Source organism: Heteronotia binoei, chromosome 14 (genome assembly GCF_032191835.1).
Source record: "Heteronotia binoei isolate CCM8104 ecotype False Entrance Well chromosome 14, APGP_CSIRO_Hbin_v1, whole genome shotgun sequence".
Lineage (NCBI taxonomy): Eukaryota > Metazoa > Chordata > Lepidosauria > Squamata > Gekkonidae > Heteronotia > Heteronotia binoei.
The window spans coordinates 70,059,430-70,078,730 of record NC_083236.1 but is presented as its reverse complement, the minus strand read 5'-3'; positions in this window follow the sequence as shown (position 1 = coordinate 70,078,730).

Below are 19,301 nucleotides of genomic sequence, written 5' to 3'. Positions count from 1 at the left end.
CACCACACCAGAGAAGGGGTTTAAAGTTTAAATCCCCTTCTCTAGCACCAGTGGCCCGATCCCTCCATTCTATCCTATGGAGCCTTGATCAGTTCCGCAGGGCCTGCAAGACCACCCTTTTTAAACTTGCACACTCGGACTGCTAAAAAGGATCGGTAATTAAGGATCCACCAACGCGGTCTAAAGACCTATACCGCTGTATAACTGCATCTATTAGACTGGTTTTAATGTTATTAAGCTTAATGTTTTAATGTTTTATATTGTAAATCTAAGGCTCTATTTATTACTGTATGTTTTTATAAAATGTTGTTAGCCGCCCTGAGCCTGCCGAGGTGGGGGAGGGCGGGATATAAATGAAATTAATAAATAATAAATAAATAAATAGGAAAGAATGGACCAATAGGATAGAATGAAGTGGGGGGAGGGAGAGACCCTTTCCCTGCTTTTGCTCCCCAGGGGAGAAAGCCCTGCCTCTGAGCCTCTGGGGAGACTCCTGAGGTTGCTAGAATTATGACCAGCCTCCAGAGACTATAGAGATAAGTTCCCCTGCTTTGAGGGTGGGTGGGTGGGCTGGGAGGGCTGCTTTGAGAGTGGGTGGCTCAAGGGCAGCGGTGGCCAAATTGTGGCTCAGGAGCCACGTGTGGTTCTTTGACACATATTGTGCGGCTCTTGGAGCCCCCAGAGCCCCATTGGTCAGCTTGAAGAAGGCATTTGTCTCTTTAAATCACTTCTCTAAGTCAAGCCAGCCACCAGCTTGGAAAATGCACTAAAGTTAAAGTTGCTTTCTTTCCACTTCTCCTCCCCCTCCCTCTATCTATCTATCTATCTATCTATCTATCTATCTATCTATCTATCTATCTATCTATCTATCTATCTATCTATCTATCTATCTAAGCCCTTTATGGTCAGGGACCTGCCTATCTACGGGACCGCCTTTCCCCATATATCCCCCAGAGAGCACTGCGATCAGGGACAAAAAATCTGCTGTCTGCCCCTGGCCCAAAGAAGCCAGGCTAAAAGAAGCCAGGCTATGCGTAACAAGATCCAGGGCTTTCTCGGTGGCAGCACCAGAACTTTGGAACACCCTCCCAGAAGCTATAAGGGCCCTGCGGGATTTGTCGGCATTCCGCAGGGCCTGTAAGACCGAACTGTTTAGACAGGCTTTTCTGGTTGACTGAAAATGGGCTGCCACCGGACATCCTACAGAAGCTGGCGATCATAGTCAGAACCCAATACCGCCAGACTGGATTGAGACAGCGCAAATAGTTTTAAATTGATAAGTGAACTATGTTTTTATATGTTTTATGGAATTGATTGTTTTTATGATATTGTAAGCCGCCCTGAGTCCGCTTGCGGAGAGAGCGGGATATAAATGTAAAGTAATAAATCTATCTATCTATCTATCTATCTATCTATCTATCTATCTATCTATCTATCTATCTATCTATCTATCTATCTATCTATCTATCTATCTATCTATCTATCTATCTATCTATCTATCTATCTATCTATCTATCTATCTATCTATCTATCTATCTCCTTCCTTCCTTCCTTCCTTCCTTCCTTCCTTCCTTCCTTCCTTCCTTCCTTCCTTCCTTCCCTCCCTCCCTCCCTCCCTCCTCTCTCCCTTCCTTCCTTCCTTCCCTTCCTCCCTCCCTCCCTCCCTCCCTCCCTCCTTCCTTCCTTCCTTCCTTCCTTCCTTCCTTCCTTCCTTCCTTCCTTCCTTCCTTCCTTCCTTCCTTCCTTCCTTCCTTCCTTCCTTCCTTCCTTCCTTCCTTCCTTCCTTCCTTGCCTTGTGGCTCTCCAACATCTGATGTTCATGTCTTGCAGCTCTCAAACATCTGACGTTTATTCTATGTGGCTCTTATGTTAAGCAAGTTTGGCCACCTCTGCTCTAGGGTGTTACACCTCCCAGAGGTCTCTCCTCTTTCCAGCCGCCCCGGCTCCATCCCACTTCCCACCCCCGCCCCCAAGGTCCAGGAATTCCTGAAACCAGAGAGCTGATACAAGCCTAGCTAGCTGCACCGCCCTTCTCTGCTCCCCGTCATATCTTCAAGATCACGCAAAGGGGGTTCCAGACGCCAGGACCGCTCTGTGCTGCTGGAATGGGTCGCTGGAGAGAAATGCTCTCCTGTGGCCAGCAGATGGCACTCGAGGACCAGGAAAGGCGACGGACTCTGCCCAGGTGGGTCGCGGGCGTCCGAGGAGAGTCAGGCCAGTGGGGCGGCGCAGGCAGGATCTGCCCCTTTCTCTCCTGCATGGCACCTTCCCCCCACCCCGACGGATTCCTGCTCTGAAGAGGTTCAGGGAGTGTGAGCCCCCCTCAGCCCACGATGATGTTAATTCGGAAGGACACGGTTCAAAATCCAGGCGGCCCTTCTTCAAGTGTTTTCAGTGCATTCGAAGCAGAGGGGCTTCCCCGCCTCCTTTAGCCTTGTCCAGTTCAGAAATGCAAGACGGGGAGGTTCCAAGGGCAGGAGCCAAAGATGAGGCTCCCGAAGCCCCTCCTGCTGCAGGGGTCTGGGGAGAGAAACCTTCCTGGCTATTGCTTTTGGGGGAGACCCCAGCGGGTGCCAAGGAACACACAGTGGACTCCATAGTGGCCAGAGACAGTGTCCTGGGGGTGGCCATCTGGTCCTGAGAGAGGGCAGTCATGAGCTGAGGTGGGGGAGTGGTCAGCAGAGAAGACCGCCTGGGTGGGGAGAAAGACTGAATCTTTTTGCTCCTCAATCCAAGACTATCTGAAGAAGAAGACTGCAGATTTATATCCCGCCCTTCTCTCTGAATCAGTCTCAGAGCGGCTTACAATCTCCTCTATCTTCTCCCCCCACAACAGACACCCTGTGAGGTGGGTGGGGCTGAGAGGGCTCTCACAGAAGAAGCTGCCCTTTCAAGGACAACCTCTGCCAGAGCTATGGCTGACCCAAGGCCATTCCAGCAGCTGCAAGTGGAGGAGAGAAGAATCAAACCCGGTTCTCCCAGATAAGAGTCCGCACACTTCACCACTACACCAAACTGGCTCTCTTACAATCACCTTCTCTTCCTCCGCCACAACAGACACCCTGTGAGGTGGGTGGGGCTGAGAGGGCACTCCCAGCAGCTGCCCTTTCAAGGACAACTGCTGCCGTAGCTATGGCTGACCCAAGGTAATTCCAGCGGGTGCAAGTGGAGGAGTGGGGAATCAAACCCGGTCCTCCCAGATAAGAGAGCTCTCGCTGACCCAAGGTCATTCCAGCAGCTGTAAGTGGAGGAGTGAGGAATCAAACCTGATTCTTCCAGATAAGAATCTGTGCACTTAACCATTACACCAAACTGGCTCTTTTAAGTAACAGGAACAGAGCTGGCATCTTAGGGGACCCAAGAGCATGTAGTGGGATGGATATAGGAGGGGTAGTGGAGGATTCAAGACCTCTGGAGAGAGTCCTTGAGGAAACAGAAAAGCAATGGGAATCTTCAGCCAAAATCACTGGGGTGCACGAGGGGGTTGCGCAGGGGATAAGCACTCTTCCATCATCTTGTTGCTGCCAAGAACTCTACATGCTCTGAAGAACCTGCTTCAGCCTTGGTATCTGACAAAGGGAGCATTGACTCTTTACAGCATCTATCCTCCCATAGAATCATAGAGTTGGAAGGGACCCCCCAAGGTCATCTAGTCCAACCCCCTGCACAATGCAGGAAACTCACAAACACCTCCCCCTAAATTCACAGGATCAGCATCACTGTCAGATGGCCATCTAGCCTCTGTTTAAATATCTCCAAGGAAGGAGAGCCCACCACCTCTCAGGGAGGAAGCCTGTTCCACTGAGGAACCTCTCTAACTGTCAGGAAGTTCTTCCTAATGTTGAGCCGCAAACTCTTTGGATTTAATTTCAACCCACTGGTTCTGGTCCTACCTTCCAGGGCCACAGAAAACAATTCCACCCCATCCTCTATCTGACAGCTTTTCAAGTCCTTGAAGATGGTGATCGTATCCCCTCTCAGCCACCTCCCCTCCAGGCTAAACATCCCTAGCTCCTTCAACTTTTCCTCACAGGACTTGGTCTCCAGACCCCTCACCATCTTCGTCACCCTCCTCTGGACCCCTTCCAGCTTGTCTAGATCCTTCTTAAAATGTGGTGCCCAAAACTGAGCACAAGACTCCGGGTGAGGTCTTACCAAGGCAGAGACCTCACTGCTCTCTAAAGTGTTCCTGGACTTGAATCTAAGCTAGTAAAATGTCCTCAGCTGAGTTAGTTCATCTGTCTTGCTTTTTATTTTCGGAAGTCTGTGTGCCGTGTTTGTGTGTGCCTCCCCATATTTTTGTTCTGCCCTTTTCCCGCCCTCAGTGACCACCCTTCTATGCATGGGGGGGGGGCACACGTGTGCATCTGAGGGGGGGGGAGAGGTGGAAGGGCCACCAAGCAGGGAGGAGGCAAGGAATTGCCCCGCGAGGCGACTGGCTGCGAGGCGGCTGCCACCTCCCATGTCGTCAAGAAGACCCACTGATCCGTAACCACGCTGGCCAGTGGCGATGTCGTCTTGTCAGCCCACATATGCCCATCGCCTGTGAGTGGAGAGTGATGTGCCACAGAGCAGACGCAATGCCAAGCCAACAGGAGACGGAGGGGGAGGCCCCCAGGTTGGGGGGGGAGGCTCACCGGTCACATGGAGATGGCAGGTTCAGGATGGGCAGCCCCCCCCCCCGGTTGGTTTTTGAGCCTGGCCCTAGAAAAAGTCCACCGGCAGCAGAAGGTGACCAAGCTGAAGGGCCCAGCGTTAAAGTTTCTCTCTCCCTTTCCCCACACTGTCCTTCTGGGAGGCAGCGTGGTGTACTGGTTCAGAGCGTCCGATTAGGACTGGAGAGGCCCAGGTGTGAATCCCCACTCTGCCCTGGAAGCTTGCCAGGTGACCTGGGACCGCGCTCAGCCTCACCTGCCTCACAGGGTTGTTGTGACAATAGAAAGGAGGAGAGGAGAATGGCCAGGGTTCCCTCACAGCTGAGTTAGCATGAGCTAGCTCACCGGTTTTTTAGCCTCCGGCTCACACATTTTTGTCTTAGCTCAGGAAGGAGGGCCCCAGAACAAGCTCAGTGATGCAGGTGCCAAATTATTGCTCATAACTTTCATGCCAGAAGCTCATCAAGTAGAATTGTTGCTCACAAGACTCCACAGCTTAGAGAGCCAGTTTGGTGTAGTATGCGGACTCTTATCTGGCAGAACTGGGTTTGATTCCCCACTCCTCCACTTACAGCTGCTGGAATGGCCTTGGGTCAGCCAGAGCTCTCATGGAGGTTGTCCTTGAAAGGGCAGCTGCTGTGAGAGCTCTCTCAGGTTGTCCTTGAAAGGGCAGCTGCTGTGAGAACTCTCTCAGCTGCTGTGAGAGCTCTCTCACAGGGTGTCTGTCGTGGGGGAAGAAGATACAGGAGATTGTGAGCCGCTCTGAGACTCTGATTCAGAGAGAAGGGCGGGGTATAAATCTGCAGTCGTCTTCTTTTTCTTCTTAGAGGGGGTATTGATAATGGCATCAGTTGCTCGGGGCCCCCCCCCCCCGGAGAGAAAGGTGGGGTAGAAATGAACTAAAGAAGTAACCATGGGGTCTATTCAGACAAGAGTCCTGTTGGACTGGAAAGCTTGCACCCTGCATTTTAAATGGTCCGTTGACCCCCCTCAAGCTGGCAGTGGGCTGAGAGGCAATAGCGACCCCAAAGCCACATGGCGAGGATAACGCCAGTGGAGTGGTACTTGGGACCCAGATCTCTCCAGCCCAAGCCCGACACTTCAAGCCACTGCCCTGCTCCCTGCCCCCTTGATGAGATTCTCAGCTCCCGAAGTTTCACACTGATGACCCAGGCTGCAAGGGGGGGTGGGCTGGTGGGAGGGTGGTCCACATTGCAGGGGGGTTGTGCTAGGCAGGGAAGAACAGGACTGGGGGCAGACCTCTCCCCTTTTTAGTACACAGAAGTGGCCTCTCTGCATTGTTGTTCTTGGAAGGAGAAACCAGCTATGGTTATTTGTCTTCAGTTTGGTGTCGTGGTTAAGTGTGCGGACTCTTATCTGGAAAACCGGGTTTGATTCCCCGCTCCTCCACTTGCAGCTGCTGCAATGGCCTTGGGTCAGCCATAACTCTCGGAGAGTTGTTCTTGAAAGGGCAGCTGCTGTAAGACCTCTCTCAGCCCCACCTACCTCACAGGGTGTTTGTTGTGTGTGTGGGGGGGGGGAGGGAAGGTAAAGGAGATTGTGACCACTCTGAGACTCAAAGTGTAGGGCAGGATATAAATCCAATTTCTTCTTCTTCGCCTTGGAGGAGGAGAAAGGGCTAGTTGTGTTTTAGCAACTGTGCAGATGCTAACAAACATCCTTGCTTTGAAATACTCTGAGATGGAAAGTCTGCCATGGCTCCGCTTTCAGCTCTGTGCTTTCGAATCCAGATCTGTGCAGGTCTTCGCTCTCTGCAAGGAAAGCATCGCGGGGATGGATTTTCCAAGGCAGGAACTCCTCTGCTGGCCTCTGGCCAAACGATAGAGGCCTCTCAGCTCTCCTCCTCTGCTCTGACCCTAATGTGGAGCGGCAGGAGGGCAGACCAGCAGATGTTCCCTGCCACTGGCCCCCCGGAAGTTGGGGGAAGTGGGTCAGGCTGGGGTTGGCACCATCATGCCAAATCCTCTTTGACAAAGGGGGGAACGGGCACAAGTGACACATTTTCTCTCCGCCTCTGGCTGGCTCAGTTTGGTGGGCTTCTCATGCCTGTAGCCAGAATTCAGGAGGGGGGATAGATTGGGGGGCAAGCGGCCTCCGTGAACACCAGGCAGCAAAGACCTACATATGTGGCACCTACCAAGGAGCTTTTGAAATTCATTTAATCACCTTTCCATGAATTTCTTGATGGTGGCAAGGGCTGGTCAGTCGTCCAGGCCCTGTGGAGCCCTTGGAACAGCCTCCCCAGAGAGGGCGCTTGCTCCCCCCCCCCTTTCGATCTTCAGCAAGCAGCTGAAGCCGTTTTTATTTAGGCCTGCTTCTGGCTGATTTCGTTTTTATTTGTCGACTGTGTTTCAATTGTAGAAGAAGATGATATTGGATTTATATACCACCCTTCACTTCAAGACAGCTTCAAGAGGGGATTGGATAAGCATATGGAGCAGAGGTCCATCAGTGGCTATTAGCCACAGCTTATCATAGAGTTGGAAGGGACCTCCAGGGTCATCTAGTCCAGCTCCTGTTCAAACTCTGTCTGGGGCAGTGATGCTCTGTATTCTGGGTGCTTGGGGGGGGGGGCGCAGTGGGAGGCCTTCTAGTGCGCAGACTCTTGTCTGGGAGAACTGAGTTTGATTCCCCACGCCTCCACTTGCAGCTGCTGGAAAAGCCTTGGGTCAGCCATTGCCCTTGCAAGAGTTGTCCTTGAAAGGGCAGCTTCTGGGAGAGCTCTCTCAGCCCCACCCGCCTCGCAGGGTGTCTGTTATGGGGGAGGAAGGGAATAGAGATTGTAGGCCACTCTGAAACTCTATCCTTGAAAGGGCAGCTTCTGGGAGAGCTCTCTCAGCCCCACCTGCCTCACAAGGTGTCTGTTGTGGGGAGGGGAGGGGAAGGGAAAGGAGATGGGAAGCCGCTCTGAGACTCTGCTTAAAGGGCGGGGGATATATTCAATCTCTTCTTCTCTTCTTCTCCTTGATATGAAGGATGTTTGTGTGACCCTTCTGACATGGTAGCAGTGGGGAGTTTGGTTTGTGAAGTGGCAGCCGTCTCACCTCAGTGGCCTCCACCTGGAAAGTCACAAGGGCCTCCCTCCCGGAGGGGGGGAAAGGCCATGTCTGTGATGCCCCCAAGGAAAGGGGGCAGTGGCAGAAGGACCACCCGGGCAACAGCCCTGAGACACATTGCTCCTCAACCACCCCCCAGAGGCGCCATTTAGCTCATCCCCACACAACACTGCTGTCATCCTGGCTGGCCCAAGCCGGCTGAGCGTTGCTTTCAGGCAGAGGTGACGGAGTTGCAAAAATGTGGATGGCAAGCAGGGAGAAAGTGGCGTCTTTGTGCCATCTGCACAGCACTTAGCACCCTGTTGGCACCGAATAAATAGGAGGCAACCCAGAAGCATTCCTGTCACTTCAGGGGGATGGGCCTCGAAAGGAAAAGTGAGCGGCTTCCTTGCTAACTCTTGGCTGCTTTGATGGGACAGAAAAGCCCTCTTGGGAGTCCAGGCTGCAGGATTCCTTGGGGGGCTCAGGTCCCAGAAAGCTCCCCTGCAGGGGGTGCCCATCCCGCGGCCCCTGGCCCCCCAGTGGGAGGGGGCTGTGGAGGAGGAGCCCAGGTCTGCCCTGCAGCCCTTGTCTCTGGCTGCTCCAAAGGACTGCCTGTTGAGAGAACAGTGGGTGAACTGGGACGGCAGCCAGCCACACAGGCAGGTCTCTGCCCCAAGCTGCTACCAGTCTGTTTAGATGATGGCGGGGCGGGGGGGGGGGGGGAGGCAAGGCTGGTAGGAAGATGGAGCCAGAGGGGCTCTGCTGCTGGAAAAGCCACCAAGTACGGGCAATGTTCCCTTGAAGCTGCAGAGTCTTGAGAGCAAACATTCTTGTAGGCATGGAGCAGGGCTCACTGGAGATGTGTGTGTGTGTGTGTGTGTGTGTGTGGAGGTGTTTGTGAAGTTCCTGCATTGTGCAGGGAGTTGGACTACATGACCCTGGAGGTCCCTTCCAACTCTATGATTCTAAGGGTGGGATAAAAACGAAATAGACGAATAGGTTTCTGGAAGGGTTCACACAGTCCTTCTGGATACAAAGAGAGTCTCTAGCAGGCACACCATGGCCCCCTCCCAGAATAGAATGCAGTGCCAGGGAGGAGGTGCAAACACACACACACACACAGAGCACACAATGAGAGCCGAGGTTCTTGGCAAACAGAGGCTCAGCTGCTGAATGCCGGAGCAGCAGTAGCAATAAAGGCACCAGAGCCTGGGATTTTATATGGCCATAAAAGATAATGTCAGCTATAAAGATCGCAGGCAGCTCCCACCACTGGAGGGGGGGCCAGCTTCCCTTCCACACGCAGGCAGAGAGAGGAGCCAGCAGCCGCTGGGAAGGGAGGGTTGGATGGGGATGCAGAGAGTCCCCCAACATCCCGAAAGGAATCTGCCCCCAGGATGGGGCTGAGATGGAGGACACAAAGGCTGCCGTGCCCATTTGCCAGTTAGCTGCCCACTGGTGCTGAGGATTTGGGGCTCAAGACGCCGAGGGCCAGGCAGGGCAGCCGACTTCCCCGGCCCCATCCAAAAAGCAGAGCTCAGCTGCAAGTGGCCACTATTTCTGGGAGCCTTTCAGTTGCCCAAGAGCTCCTGGGCTGGCAAGGAGGCCGAGCTGGAAGTCAGAAAGGTCAAGTGGCCAAAATACCAACCAGCACATTTGCAATTAATTTAATTTTAATTGGTGATTTATACTCCGCCCTATCCGGCAAGGCAGGACTCAATTAGTGCCAATCCTCTCTGCCCCCATCCCCCCACTCCCCTTCCTCTGGGGCCAAATTTCCCTCAGTCAGTTTTGTGCAGTTTTGCGTCGGATTTATTGTTGCGCATGCACTTTTGTGTCACACGAGAGTTGGGCGGAGCAGGATCTTGCTGTATTGCTTGAAGATAGATAGATAGATAGATAGATAGATAGATAGATAGATAGATAGATAGATAGGTAGGTAGGTAGGTAGGTAGGTAGGTAGGTAGGTAGATAGATAGATAGATAGATAGATAGATAGATAGATAGATAGATAGATAGATAGATAGATAGATAGATAGATAGATAGATAGATTTATTGTCATTGTTCTCAACAAAAAGAGAGCAACGAAATGAGGTGCTCTTCCACAAAACATACCAATACATCAAACACACATATTCATATTCATACCATTTAAATACATCTAAAACCATTTAAACCATTAAAACCATTTAAATACATCTAAAACAGATAAACATTCATAAAACCATTAAAACCATTTAAACCATTTAAATATATCTAAAACAGATAATCCTTCATAACCCTGCATTTAGCCTAACCACAGCACTTGGATAGAAACTGTCCTTAAATCTGTTTGTCCTAGCCTTCAACACTCTATATCGTCTACCTGACGGTAAGATCTCAAATAGCAAATGGCCCAGATGTGAAGGGTCCCTTAGGATCATTTGTATCTTCTTTTTACATCCCATATTATACAGATCCACCAATGAGGGGAGAGAACATCCACAAATCTTTTGTGCTCTTCTCGTCACTCTTTGAAGAAGGCCAAGGGTGCTGCTTTCACACATGCGGAATAATCTGGTTTCAATCTGCTTCAACAGCTATTTCATAGAATCATAAAATTGGAAGGGACCTCCAGGGTCATCTAGTCCAACCCCCTGCACAATGCAGGAGATTCCCAAATACTGCTGCCCCGCCCCCCTAAATGCACAGGATCTACGTTGCTGTCAGATGGCCATCCAGCCTCTGTTTAAAAATCTCCAAAGAAGGAGAAAATTTTCCAAGCGGATTTTGCCATTTTGCACAATCAAATCCAGTTGCAAAGTACCCTCAGAATGCATTAGTATAGCGTGTTTGAAAACACCCAAAGAATATGGAATGAGCGTTGCTGGAATTCAGAAGCACTGAAAAGCCCAGGGATGAATGTGTTTTAGAATTGCCAAAATCATGGTGCAGTTCAGTGGTCCAAACTGTGGATCATTCTTCTCTTCCCCATTTGAGCTTTGGAACACGGATTCCCAGAGTAGTGAATGAATAAGATGTGTGGGCCAGGGGGAGGTGATCTGGACAGAGGGGGCAAAATCACAACCTTCCTCCTTGAGTGTAGCCCCCCTGGTGGAAAAGGTAGGAGGGGTGATTCTGGATAGAGAAGGCAGAGAAAGAAGTCCTTTTATCCCTTTCTCACAATACAAGAACTCCTGGACACTCCATGAAATTGCTGAGCAGTCGGGTTAGAACTGATAAAAGGAAGTTCTTCTTCACCCAAAGGGGGATTAACACATGGAATTCACTGCCACAGGAGGTGGTGGCTACAAGCATAGCCAGCTCCAAGAGGGGATTGGATAAACATCTGGAGCAGAGGTCCATCAGTGGCTATTAGCCACAGGGTATAGATGGAACTCTCTGTCTGGGACAGGGATGCTCTGTCTTCTGGGTGCTTGGGGGGCGGGGACATAGTGGGAGGGCTTCTAGTGTTCTGGCCCCACTGATGGACCTCCTGATGGCACTTGGGTTTTTTGGCCCCTGTGTGACACAGAGGGTTGGACTGGATGGGCCATTGGGCTGATCCAACAGGGCTTCTCTTATGTTCTGATGTCCTTGATCTGCATCTCCACGCCCAGTCCTATCAACCCTAGGAATCAGAAAGGAGAGCAAAGGGGAAGGGAATACTAAAAAGAGGTGCGTCCATCAGCTCCTTCTGCGGACTGGTTGCTGTATCCAACCTGTTTTGTCCCTTCTGCATCTGTAAGCAAACAGTAAAGATGTCAGAAAACGTGCGGTTTCAAATTTGTGATCCCAGAAGTGTGGGGATTGCTTGGGCTGATCACGTAGCCTGCTGAGCAGAGACCGGTTCACTCATTTGCTGGTACAGACCTCAGCCATGTTGTTTCCATGAGGGCAGAGACACTCCCCGCCCCCCAACACACATTTTTAAAAAATTTCCCAGAGGGCAAAGATTGAGCACAAGCTTAAAGATGCTGCACAGAGACAGTTCAATTTCAATTTGGTTGCTTTAATTCCTGGTGCTGAGCACAAGCAGATCAATGCCAGTCTGGTTTCGGGGGAATGGGTTCCACCCATCCCTAAGGCACTCAATAGCAGGGGAGTCAATGACAAATTTAAGAGCAAACCGTGCAGAGCAGGTGTATCTATCACATTAACGATCTGCCCGGCGCAATCAATGGCGGAACTGGAACCTCGGCCTTTGCCCGGCCACAACGGAAGAAACACCGTCTCATCTCAGAAGTGATCCTTTCTGATGTTGCGATTAATCTCACTATGGGAAAAAAATGTGGGAACTTTGACATTAGGGGTAGAGGCCTGCAAAATTCTCCTCATCTGAAACTCACCTTGCTTTTTTGAAGTTCTAATACACTTGGTCTGGTCTGGGGGTAAGAGCCACAAAGAATAAAAGTCAGATGTTTGAGAGCTGCAAGACAGGGAGGGAGTGGTGAAATGGAAGCAACTTTAACTTTAAATGTACTTTCCAAGCTGCCAGTTGGCTTGCAGAAGTGATTTAAAGAGAGAAATGCCTTCTCTCCTTAACAGTAATGTGTGAACCTTCTGCCTGAATCACAGCGAAGAAGAAGAAGATGATGATATTGGATTTATATCCCACCCTATCTGAGATCTTTCTTGAACTGTAATCCTAGAAGAGCCTGGAAGTTGTAATCGTAGAAGATCTCCAGGCTGGCTGACGGTGCGGTGGGGGCTTCAAAAGCCACACAGTATGTGTGAAAGAGCCACATGTGGCTCCTGAGCTAGTTTAGCCACTCCTGAGTGCTGATGAAAAGTGAATATCCTTTTTGAATTCTTTGAAATTTGCAAGCAAATTTGGTGTAGTGGTTAAGTTTGGTGTAGTGGTGTAGTGCGCAGACTCCTATCTGGGAGAACCGGATTTGATTCCCCACTCCCACCTGCTGGAATGGCCTTGGGTCAGCCAGAGCTCTTGTAGAGTTGTCCTTAAAAGGGCAGCTTCTGGGAGAGCGTTCTCAGCCCCACCCACCTCACAGGGTGTCTGTTGTGGGGGAGATTCAGATCTCAGGGTGGGATATAAATCCAACATCATCATCATCATCATCATCATCATCATCATCATCATCATCATCATCATCATCATCTTCTTCTTCTTCTTCTTCTTCTTCTTCTTCTTCTTCTTCGCTGTGATTCAGGCAGAGTGTTCACACATTACTGTTATCTCGTGGCTTTCAGACTGCGCTCCAAGGGGAAGGCTGCCACCTCTGGGTAAGGAAATACCTGGAGATTGGGGGGGGGGGCAGTAGAGCCTGAGGGCGGGGCTTGAGGAACTTCGAGGGGATGTAGTTCTATAGAGTCCCCCTTCCAAAGTGGTCCTTTTCTCTGGGGCAACTGATCTCTGTTGCCTGGAGATCTGATGTAATCCTAGAAGGTCTCCAGACACCACCTGGAGATTGGCAAGTCTAAGCAGGCTCCACCCACTAAGCATGATAGACAAGAGCCTGGCCCCTCCCAGAAATGGAAACCCCCTCCACCTAGGGTTTCTGTCTTCTCAAAGAACAGCCCCTCCAGCACAGCCTCAGTCAGAAGAAGAAGACGGCAGATTTATACCCCGCTCTTTGCTCTGAATCAGAGTAGGGTTGCCAAGTCCAATTCAAGAGATATCTGTGGACTTTGGGGGTGGAGCCAGGAGACATTGGGGGCGGAGCCAGGAGCAAGGGTGTGACCAGCATCATTGAACTCCAAAGGGAGTTCTGGCCGACACATTGAAAGGGACAGCACACCTTTTTAAATGCCTTCCTTCCATAGGAAATAATGGATAGAGGCACCTTCTTTTGGGGCACATAGAACTGGACCTCCTGATCCAATTGTTTTGAAACTTGGGGGGTATTTTGGGGAGAGGCACTAGATGCTATACAGAAAATTTGGTGCCTCTACCTCAAATCTCAGCCCCCCCATAGCCCCCGATACCTCCAGATCAATTCCCTATTATTCCCTATGAGAATCGATCTCCACATAGGGAATTAACGAAGTGCCCAGCAGACATTTCCCTCCCCCCCTCCCCGTTTCTGGCGACTCTGAAGCGAGGGATTGGCCTCTCTACTCACGAGTTGCTGCCAACTTCTTCAAAGTAGCACAGACACCCCATCCCAAGAGGAAGCCTTTCAATCGGAGACTGGAGCCTCCGGAGGTGGAAAGTCACATGGGGGCTGTGGGGATGGGGCTTCCCTGGGAAGGAGCCTGGGAAAGCAGGAGAACACCCGCTGGGACCTGGGAATTGGCAAGCCTAAATCAGAGTCTCAGAACAGGTTGCAATCTCGTTTCTTCTCCCCCTACAACAGACACCCTGTGAGGTGGGTGGGGCTGAGAGAGCTCTCACAGCAGCTGTCCTTTCAAGAACAGAGTCTCAGAGCGGTTTACAATCTCCTGTATCTTCTCCCCCTACAACAGACACCCTGTGAGGTGGGTGGGGCTGAGAGAGCTCTCACAGCAGCTGTCCTTTCAAGAACAGAGTCTCAGAGCAGTTTACAATCTCCTGTATCTTCTCCCCCTACAACAGACACCCTGTGAGGTGGGTGGGGCTGAGAGAGCTCTCACAGCAGCTGTCCTTTCAAGAACAGAGTCTCAGAGCGGTTTACAATCTCCTGTATCTTCTTCCCCTACAACAGACACCCTGTGAGGTGGGTGGGGCTGAGAGAGCTCTCACAGCAGCTGCCTTTTCAAGAACAGAGTCTCAAAGCGGTTTACAATCTCCTGTAGCTTCTCCCCCTACAACAGACACCCTGTGAGGTGGGTGGGGCTGAGAGAGCTCTCACAGCAGCTGTTCTTTCAAGAACAGAGTCTCAGAGCGGCCTACAATCTCCTTCACCTTCCTCCCCCACAACAGACTCCCTCTGAGGTGGGTGGGGGCTGGACAGGGCTCTCCCAGCAGCTACCCTTTCAAGGACAACTCCCGGGAGAGCTCTGGCTGACCCAAGGCCATTCCAGCAGCTGCAAGTGGAGGAGTGGGGAATCAAACCTGGTACTCCCAGATAAGAGAGCTCTGGCTGTCCCAAGGCCATTCCAGCAGCTGCAAGTGGAGGAGTGGGGAATCCAACCCGGTTCTCCCAGATAAGAGAGCTCTGGCTGACCCAAGGCCATTCCAGCAGCTGCAAGTGGAGGAGTGGGGAATCAAACCTGGTACTCCCAGATAAGAGAGCTCTGGCTGTCCCAAGGCCATTCCAGCAGCTGCAAGTGGAGGAGTGGGGAATCCAAACCGGTTCTCCCAGATAAGAGAGCTCTGGCTGACCCAAGGCCATTCCAGCAGCTGCAAGTGGAGGAGTGGGGAATCAAACCTGGTACTCCCAGATAAGAGAGCTCTGGCTGTCCCAAGGCCACTCCAGCAGGTGCAAGTGGAGGAGTGGGGAATCAAACCTGGTTCTCCCAGATAAGAGAGCTATGGCTGACCCAAGGCCACTCCAGCAGGTGCAAGTGGAGGAGTGGGGAATCAAACCCAGTTCTTCCAGAGAAGAGAGCTCTGGCTGACCCAAGGCCATTCCAGCAGCTGCAAGTGGAGGAGTGGGGAATCAAACCTGGTACTCCCAGATAAGAGAGCTCTGGCTGTCCCAAGGCCATTCCAGCAGCTGCAAGTGGAGGAGTGGGGAATCCAACCCGGTTCTCCCAGATAAGAGAGCTCTGGCTGACCCAAGGCCATTCCAGGAGCTGCAAGTGGAGGAGTGGGGAATCAAACCTGGTACTCCCAGATAAGAGAGCTCTGGCTGTCCCAAGGCCATTCCAGCAGCTGCAAGTGGAGGAGTGGGGAATCCAAACCGGTTCTCCCAGATAAGAGAGCTCTGGCTGACCCAAGGCCATTCCAGCAGCTGCAAGTGGAGGAGTGGGGAATCAAACCCGGTTCTCCCAGATAAGAGAGCTCTGGCTGTCCCAAGGCCACTCCAGCAGGTGCAAGTGGAGGAGTGGGGAATCAAACCTGGTTCTCCCAGATAAGAGAGCTATGGCTGACCCAAGGCCACTCCAGCAGGTGCAAGTGGAGGAGTGGGGAATCAAACCCAGTTCTTCCAGAGAAGAGAGCTCTGGCTGACCAAAGGCCATTCCAGCAGCTGCAAGTGGAGGAGGGGGGAATCAAACCCGGTTCTCCCAGATAAGAGTTCACACACTTCAACACTACACCAAACTGGCTCTCCTCTTCAGGGCTGGTCCTGTACTTGAGCCCGGCACCAGCATGTCCAGACTATTAAAGGGATGAGTGCAGGTTTGTCGGAAGGGGTGCTATTTCTGAGATTGGGGAGGGGGGCTTGTTTTTAATTGCTTTCGCTTTAGGATGTCCTCCGGGGGCTTGGCAGGCAGCTGTGAAGCAGCCAGATGACTGAGTCAGGTGGAGCCCTTGCTCCAGTCACTGAAAGTCTGGCTGCCCTGTGGATGTCAAGGAGAGGCGTGAGCGGCAAGCAGAGAGGAGCAGGTGGGAGGAAGATGCAGGAGCCGGCATAAGGGCGGTGATGGCGGGAGAACATTCTGGGACTGGAACGCAGACCCGGTCTGAACGGCTCGGAGAGGCTTTCTGTCCTTCAGCTGCATCAATCCACTGCGGGGTCTCTGCCCTGCCCCTCTGTTGCTTCGGCCCGTATCAGCTCCAGACAGCTCCCGTATCAGTCGCCGCTTTTAAAATATCTCAGCTGAGCCACACCTTTCACTGTGCCCACTGTCCATACCAGGAGTGGCCAAACTTGCTTAACGGAAGAGCCGCAAAGAACAAATAGAATAAATGTCAGATGTCTGAGAGCCCTAAGCTATGAACAGCAGATGTTTGAGAGCCGCAAAAGAAGGAAGGAAGGAGCAAATAGAGGGGGAGGGAAGGGGAGGTGGAAAGAAAGCAACTTTAACTTTAAATGCATTCTCCAAGCTGCCAGCTGGCTTGCCTTGGAGAAGTGATTGAAAGAGGCAAATGCCTTCTCTCAGCCGGTCAACAGGGCGGTGGGGGCTTCAAGAGCCACACGGTATGTGTGAAAGAGCCACAGTTTGGCCAACCCTGGTCCATACCCACCTGCGTCCCCTCTCCTTATCCACAAATATGTCCTCCCCTAAGCTACTTTTCACAAACCAACCCACCTGTAGCTGCCTTCTGCTGAATCAGAGGACTGGTCTGTTGAAGTCCTGTCTACTCAGACTGGCAGCAGCTCTCCAGGCTCTCAGACAGAGCAGGGTGTTTCACATCACCTCCTGCCGGTTCTCTAACTGGAGATGCCGGGGGGTGAACCGGGGACCTTCCGCATACCAAGCAGACGCTCTACCACCGAGCCACGGTCCCTCCCCCTCCCAGCCCATCAAGGACACTATTCTCTGCTTCCCGGTCCCCGATTGGAGACTGAGCCTGGGGCCTCCTGCATGGCAAGTAGAGGCTCTGCCACTGAGCCCTGGCCCCTTTCCATCGCGGCCTGGCCCTGGCCTGGCCCAGGAGCTCACCAGGGCACACAGGTTGGCATTTTGTACAGCACCTTGCACCACACTGGCCCTGAGCCAACGTTAAGTGGCATGGCTTCCCCTTCATCCACGCAGCTGCCCCTTTTGGCTTTCCAAGCAGCCTCCCGCCCAGGCCGAGGGCTCAGGTGCTGAGTTCAAACGCTCATTGGCAAACACTGAACGGCTTTTAAAGATCTTTCTCTTTTTTCCAAAAAGGCCCCCGGCCCCCGTGCCCCTCGGTGGAGCTCGCATTCCTCACCCAAGCATGACAGCCAGCTGTTTTACTGTATTTGGAACCTGCGCTCATCCATCAAACCCATCGATCGGGCAGCAGCGGAGTTTTATTAATGATCTTGTCAGCGGCCTGGAGCAGGGCACGGGGGCTTGTCGGGGATGATAGATCGTGGGGTGCCCCGGCTGCTATTTATTCTCCAGTGACCTTGTCTCTCCCCATTGTTGCTCGCTAAAGAGTTATGAATGTGCGACATGATAATTTGATATTGATCTATATGGTAAGTGAAAAAATTTACTGCACCGCTGATGTTCTCACAAAGGGGACGGCTCCGTCTCTACTGTAGGGTGGCCTGGCCGGAAAGGTCCTTTCCTAGCACCACTTTGGGGGCTGGGCGGGCGAGAGGCCCCATTGCTGGGCGGAGGGAAGACGCTGGGCTCCTCTTCCTCTGGAATAAAGATCTGTTCTGTGGCAGTGTCAGGAGGAATCTGGCCAAAGAACTGCAACTTCTATCTCAAGGGCATTCTAGTAGTATATATATTTCTTTCAAAGTGGATGACGTGGTCTCCTTCTTGAAGTGCATGTTCAGCTACAGCTGATTTTTCTGGCTGAAACAAGCGACAGTGTCTCTTGTGTTTGGTGAGGCGGGTGTTGATACTGCGTTGGGTAGTGCCAATGTAGACTGCACCACAGGAGCAGGGTATTTTGTAGACTCCAGGGGTCTCCTTTCTATGGTCTCACATTATCATACCCGCCTGAACAGAGAAGCTATTGAGATTTACAAACACCAGCACAATTTTAACAGAAAGGAAGAAGGCATTTTCATCCACCAATCTTGGTACCCAGCTCTGCAAAACACCCTACAGACTATAAATTGCAGAAAGTCTCAGAACAACCAGCAAATTCCACAGAACAATCAGCACAGTCAACAACCATCTTCCTTATCTTCAAACCCCTTCCAACCCTCCCAGCAATTAACACAGAACAATGGTCACATTCAACAGCCAGTTTCCTTATCACTACCCTTCCAGAAAGCCCCACCAAACAATGGGCACATCCACAAACCAATTGCCCTTTCATCACACCCCCTCCAGCCTAGAAATAGCAGCTCTCCAGCAGCCCCGGCCCCACTCAATGCACAGCAGCCAAGAAGGTCAGAGCACCTGCTCCGGCTGCAACGCCACTGAGGATGTTCTCCGCAGCTGAGAACGAAACGTCTGGAAGGAAAACTTTCTCCAGTAGAACATGGCACTTGATCCCGAAAGACTCTACAAACCCTAAAGTCAGTATTGTCTACCCAGACTGGCAGCGGCTCTCCAGGGTCTCAAGCTGAGGTTCTTCTCGCCTACTTGCCTGGACCCCCTTTTGTTGGAGAAGCCGGGGATTGAACATGGAACAATTCTGCTTACCAAGCAGATGCTCTACCACTGAGACACCATCCCTCCCCTATTGATCACAACCCCCCATGAACCTCGCGTGTGCCTCCCAGTGAAAAGAAGGGACTTTGTTCTGGAAGAGCCAACAACAGAAGCGGCAATGGTGGGAGGGCAGGCTGGAGAGTAAGAATGGGTTAAGATCTGAGTTCAGATGGTGCTTGCACTCAAATCCAGATGGGAGTCCTTCTAACCATGAACCTGTGGACAAAGATTGGCCAAATCAGCCCATCCGAGGTGTTCTTTCAGTTCAGTAGCGGTTGTGAATCAGGCCTACCCTGGAAACAAAGACCTGCAGCCTCACAGATGGGCGTGGCCCACAGATCTGAAGATACCAGCCATGGGCAGGGCTGCCAGCTTCCAGGTGGTGGCTGGAGATCTCCTGCTATTAGAACCCATCTCCAGACGACAGAGAAAATAGCCTCGATGGCAGGTGGGTTCTGTAGTATTATACCCCATTCTGTAGTATTATCCCCTCCCTAAATTCCATCCTCCTCAGACTCCACCCCTTCC